The sequence below is a fragment of the Pogona vitticeps genome, chromosome 12 (genome assembly GCF_051106095.1).
Source record: "Pogona vitticeps strain Pit_001003342236 chromosome 12, PviZW2.1, whole genome shotgun sequence".
NCBI lineage: Eukaryota > Metazoa > Chordata > Lepidosauria > Squamata > Agamidae > Pogona > Pogona vitticeps.
Window position 1 is genome coordinate 7,625,160 of NC_135794.1, and position 6,811 is coordinate 7,631,970.

The window sequence follows — 6,811 nt, forward strand, 5'->3', positions numbered from 1 at the left end:
AGCAGGCACACTTAGTGCATTTTCCCAGGAATGTCTCTATTCATATGCTCATTTCCCCCTACTCTGTTTCTGGGTTGTTGGTTTTTTTCAACTTGAGATCTGTATCACAAAAATTCTGGAACATTTCCATTTGGGTGTAGGAGTTTGTTTTAGGAAGTGTGGATTAGGAAAATTTGTGTCAAAATTCGGACTGAACAAATTTCTTCCCCGCACAGCAGGAATTGACAATGCAGGCTTTGCAGGTTTGTTCGTCCATCAGTGCCACCCAGCGAGATCTACGCTGGCTGCTTTGTTGCCCTTTCTCGTGCTGTTCCAACTGTACATCAGGCCCTGATGGAGGCAGCCATCCAGAAATGCCAATAGACGGCTAAACGTTTTTCATTACAATGAAATAAACACGATCACGCCCGGCAGCATCCTAGCAATCCACGAGACGGCTCTAGCTGGCCTGTCCTCATGGAGATTCCAATGAGCATCCCCAGCAGCCATTTTCATGATGGATCGCTTAAAGCTTGATCGTTGTGTGCTATTGAATTTGTTATCTGCTGAACAACAAAGGTATCTGCCTCGCTGGCCAAATGCAGGATGGAGCTCTCCACGTTGCGGACAAGTAAGGGCCACTTTGGATTTGCTGCAGCCTAAGTTATATACAGTATATAAGATCCCTCCCCAACCTTCAACTCCCATGGATTTCAGGAGATCTTCTCCCAAAGAAGCATGCATGCAGGAGCACAGCCTTGGTATTTTATTATGTATGCATCATTACATTACAACAGTGGAAATTACTGCAAGGTTACATGCTAGGAAAGAGCAAAGTGGTGGAAGAGGTCCTACCGGTTAGAGCAAAGCATTGTACAAAGGCTAGGACAGCTGGGAAGTGGCAAGAACTACTCATGATCTTTCTGGCCTGTAAGCAGATGCTGCTGAAGGTTCAGTTACGGCGCGGTTACATTTGTTCTTTATCAGTTACATGATATCATGCTTTTCCTCGATGAGCAGTAGGTATGAGTCTCTGTTTTCCCACATTGTCTTCATTGCACCTTTGTAAGGTAGATCAGGCAAGGAGAGAATGGCTGGCTCAAACTGGCACAGTAAGTTTTATGGCTAAGTAGCTATAGCTTAGTGGGTAGAAGCACGAGGGGCCAAGGTTTTGACTCCCCCATTGTGCCTCCTGGCAAGGGGGCCAGCTGGGATCACTCAGAACTTAGTGGTATAATACTCTTAGAATAGCAGAACTGGAAGGGACCCTGTGGATCCTCGAGTCCCGTCCGTCTCAAGGAGGCACAGTGGAGAATTGAACTCCCAACCTCTGGCTCCATATCTAATCCACTGAGCTACCCAGGAGTTGTAGGGTTACATGCTTTGCCACCTGTGCAGCCTTGGGCAAGCTGCATGGGCAAGCTCTAAAGCAGTGGTTCTTAACCTTGGGTTACTCAGGAGTTTTGGACTGCAACTCCCAGAAGCCTTCACCACCAGCTGTCCTGACTGGGGTTTCTGGGAGTTGCAGTTCAAAAGCATCCGAGTAACAAAGGTTAAAAACCACTGCTGTAGAGCACCACCAGAAGGAGAGTCTGATAAACCATTTCAGAGTGCTTTATACCTAGGAAACCCTGGGCATGTCACCCAAAGTTGGAATGGACTTGATGGTGCTTACTATTAGGGACGAGAACATGGATCTCTCAAGTACACATTCAGCAGCAATCACTAAATCATGCTGTTTCTCATGCTGGCCAGAGCTAGAAGTTATTGCTGACTTTCTTCGCTCTGGGCCAGAGCTTGAAAACACACGCACAATCTTTATAGGACTACAATTCCCATGACCCAGCACTTATGTCATTTGGGGATTGTGGGAGTTGTAGTCCAGAGCATAATAACCTTTCCAAGCACAGCTCTCAATAACTTGTTGCTGTGAGAATATACAATAGGACTCCCATATCGTCAAGGGATTGGTTCCACCATCTACTGTGGATACCTGGAACTGTGGATATATGAGCCCTATATACATAATATACAAGGCAGTGGGAGCATTCTTGTATGTTGTATATATGGCTTTAGTACACCCTGAGAAAGTGAAACCATGGATATGGTTCCCCTCCGTTACAGGAGGTCCTACAATACTTGGGCTTCCGTCCGTGGTACAAGATTTTAAATTTCCAGTCAGCATGATTCATGGGTTGGTTTAAAAACCAGACAATTCCATACACCTATAAAAGTTGTTTATGTGCCATCGTCGTGAAGCAATTTTGTCATATAATGAGGTAATCGTCAAGCGGGCTTTCCTGGGTATGAAGTATTCAGAAGTGGTCTACTGGTACGTTCTGATGACTTTGGGTTAATAAAAGCATGCACACGGTCCCTGTTTGTCAAGGCAGGGGGAGCAGGGGTGCCGTGACAGATACTGACAGTATGAAGCTACTTGCTGGCATGCTCTGAAGTTGCAAATGGAAAATCCATAATCTCATTGGCAAGAGGACCTGAAGATTACAGAGGAATAATTTTTCAGGAATTATTATGAATACTTCTCTCACCTAGATTATGTCCGTACTTCCCACTATTATTACCGTGTTTCCCCGAAAACGAGACAGGGTCTTATATTAATTTTTGCTCCAAAAATGCATTAGGGCTTATTTTCAGGGGATGTTTTATTTTTTTCATGTACAACCATCTACATTTCTTCAAATACTATCATGTCATCTTATTCTGGTTAACTGGGGCTTATTTTTGGGGTAGGGATTATATTACAGGCATCCTGAAAAATCATACTAGGGCTTATTTTCAAGTTAGGTCTTATTTTTGGGGAAAAGGGTAACTCTGGATGGGCAAATGCAAATACCTTTTTTCTTACACCTTTTAATGGCTTTTTGTATTTAAGCAAGCTTTGAATGGGGCAGCCTTTCTTTACACAGCACACCTTCAAAGACAGAGTGGTAAAAAAAAGGTCCCATTTTGCATAAGTATGTAAAATGCTGATCCCTTGACAGTTTTGTTCTGTCCTCCAAATGTCCATCTTGTAAGAGAGTCTGCCTATTACACCTGCCCAGGATTGGGGAACCTTTCCCTTCCCCCCCCCCAATATTTGGACCCATCTAAGCCTTAAAAATGTTCTGGGGAATTAAAAATCTTGCCTTGTTATATTTTAGTGGAGCAGTAAATGTAGCACTCCACCCAAAATCTCTTTCTGTTCATGGGTCACAGAGCTGCTTCCCCCCCCCTTGGTGTTACTCTATGCAACAGTATTTGCTGGGTGAATTTTAAGAGAATTTCCTTGGTTTATACAAACGTAGGAGGCCTTCCAAAGAGGTGGAAGCATACAGTATAATTGTTCCAACTGGGAAGTCTGGGAAAATCCTTTCTCTTTCTGACTCATGCACATCAATTGCTTTTACATCTTGTATAGGAAAAAGAAACGATAGGAAGGATAAGGCTTAAGGAAAAGCTTGGTGGCTTATTAAAAGCAGCATGGATTATCGCTCAATATTGCTTTAGGAAAGGAAGAAAGACATGGAATAACATGATGCATCTACAGAATGATGTACAGTATGGAAAATTATGTAACGGTATTTTTGATAGCAGTTTGGGTAAACAACTGCAAAGGTGCACAACTTAATGCAAGGGACAGGTTGCGATAAAATTTGTAGATCTGGGATTGTAGCAGGCATGAGGAACACATGGCTCTTTAGAGAAGACTGCAGTTCCCATCATCCCAACCAGCATGGTCAATGGTGAGGAATGATGGGATTTGTATTCCAACAACATCTGGAGAACCACATGTGTCTCATCCCTGGATTAAAGGATCTAGTTCTTGAGTAAGGAGCCAAGACAGAGCAGGTTGGTGGGTTTAGGGCAATGCTTCTCAACCTTTAGTCCCTAAATGCTCTTGGACTACAACTCCCAGAAATCCTGGCCAGGACAGGTAGTGGTGAAGGCTTCTGGGAGTTGAGCAAGAACAGCTGGGACACAAAGTTGAGAACCACTGATTTAGGGCATTAGTCACATATGCTAAACTCTTTATTTGGATATTTAAAAAAAAAATAGTTGTAATGCCTTCCTGTGGATCTAATACTATAAATGCGGAAGACAAGTCTTTGATTTAACAAGATTGCCAAGCTGTGCTTGTGCACATGCGCAAAGGCCAGCACAGTGCTTGTGCAGGTGCGCATACACTCACACATAGGAGCATACGGGCTGTGCAGGGGGGGTGCGTGCGGGGATGGGGGGGACGTCTCTCTCCACAACCTGGTCCAGTTCAGGCCACGGACTGGCATCGGGCCACGGACCTCTGTACTAAAGTAACTCACAACTAGAGTAGGCCCATTAGAATCAATGCAGCTTATGGTTTAATGGGCCTACTGTAGTGCAAATGACTACACTAAGCAACAAGGTGTCAGCCAGTGAGTCAATTAATGAATTGTGAGGAGATACGTAAATCTCTTGGAGTCCATGGGTCTACTCTGGTTGTGACTACCAACTGGATTCAGGCCAGGGCTTTCAGTGCATGGGTGCTACACATTTTAATTATGACTCTTTTAACTGATGGGTGCTTTTAAAACAGTTTCTTAATTCAGTTGTATTTAAATATTATAACTTCTTTGTGTGTTAACAATACTGTATAACCCACTGTGTTTTTATTTGTCTCTGGTTTCAAATCATGTTGTGAGCTCTTGCCAGTTCTGAGAAAATGGCAATTAAAATAAATAGAAGCAAGAAAGCAAGAATAAATAATACATTACAATGGACGCACTTGAGATGACCAAGTTTTGTTTGGCAGAGTTTTCACAGTCTGCAATCTCTACATTTTTTTTTTTTTGGCTATAACAGATTAGCACAGTTTCCGCTCTTCCTCAAAATTAAGAAGTATTTCATTGTCTTCTCTAGACAAAAAATCAATTAACTTCATCTTCCGTTATCCCTCTTTGATTAACCATTATTTCAAGGCTCTGTTTAGGCTGGCAGCCACAGACGCAGGGAGCGACTATGTGAAAAGAGAATCAGAAGAAATAAAAAACACCTCTGAATGTTGCTCGCAATGCCAAGGATGAGACGGCGGATCTCGGCTGCTTAGTCATGCCAGCCTAGCAGACCGCAGCAAACCTAAATCAAGTGATCACAGTTTGAATTAGACAAACATTGAAATATGCTAGTTCAGAAACAGGGCTTTTTTTATACACCGGAGAATTATGATCCTTCTGGATTTCACTTACGAATCAGGTGGCCACTTACAGATCGTCAAAATAACCTCCCCACCCCGAAAAGAATAAATAAGGAAGCAAATCCTTCAAGGCAGAAAAGGTTGGCTTCTTCGTGGCCTGATCTCATGAACAAATGACTCATTGTGCTGAGAAGGCATGTATTGCCCAGCCAGTAAGAAAAAGCAAAGACGAATGTATCCAGATGGCATGTTTGGATAAGGATCAGGATAAGACCAAAAACCATCCTATGGAACACATGGAGACTTCTGTTGTTGCTTTCTTTAATTAGTTGAACATATTAGTGAACATATTTGGGCATCCCCTGGGCAATGACAGTACCCTGTCAGCTGATCCTTCCTCTCTGGGAGCACCACTAGGTTCCAGCATGAACAGTGAAAAATGGCTTTCTTATGCAGCATTGGCATAGCTCGGCAAATCACTGTGAAAAAAAGTGACTATAAGGTGAAGCTATCTGTAAAAGAGCATCAATAGGATGATGGGTTCTAGAGCACTGCTCAATTATAACTGGCTTCTGCATATCATTATAATCACTCTTCTTTATAGTAAAGTCCATTTTTTGTGGTTTTGCTTAGACATTTTGGAATAGACGTGATTCAGCAACATCTTGACAATTTTCATAGATGTTATATATTGCACACTCTCCATATCATCATGAGAAGACTGAATTCTCTGAAAAAGACAATGCTGGGAAAGGTGGAAAGCAGCAGGAAAAGAGGAAGACCCAATACGAGATGGACCGACTCGAGCCAGGAAGCCACAACCTTGAGTCTACAAGAGTTAAGCAGGGCTGGTGAGGAAAATACATTTTGGAGATTGTTCATTCATGAGTTTAAGGTGACTTGACAACAACTCCCATATCCAGCTGGCACAAGGACACCAAAGGGCACAACACTCCTAATCCACAAAACTCCTCCACTTCAATGTTCCTCAGTTTTACGGAAAAGAAGCAGCATGGAAGAAACCCACTCCTCCCTGGCACGAAATCATCAGAGTGTTCATGCAGTCATTCAGGTCCCTTCTGGGCCCCTTCGTGTGGCAGAGTCTGTGAATTAAATTCATATGCCGCAACGTCTGCCTGAGTCATTTGCTGCTGACTGATTTCTGTGCAGAAGGACAGTAGTGGGAAAACCCCCGAAGACACAAGAATGTGGAAGCCACGATCTGGAAGTCAGCCACGCTGTGCCATGATTCACGAGGAGTCACTGCCTGCCTGGAACACCACCGGTAGTGATGCTAGGTGGGCCGGAGTTTGGTTTATTCAGATCAAACAAAAGAGCACTTTATGTTAACTGTGTTTTCCCATACATTTGGGTTGCACAAAATAAACCCAAGATAAAGGACCGTAGCCATGGTTTGTGTCACCCAGGTCTGAATAGCCATCTTGCCACCATAGTCTGAACTGAGTGTTATCTAGAGCGATGATGCTTCAGTGGCTTTCTAAGATGGAAGTGGCACAGACAAGACTCGCTGGAAGAGACAATAATGCTAGGAAAATGTGAAGGCAGCAGGGAAAAGAGGAGGACCAAATAAGACATGGACCAACTCCATAAAGGAAGCCATAGCCTTGAGTGGACACGAGCTGAGCAGAGCTGTAGAGGACA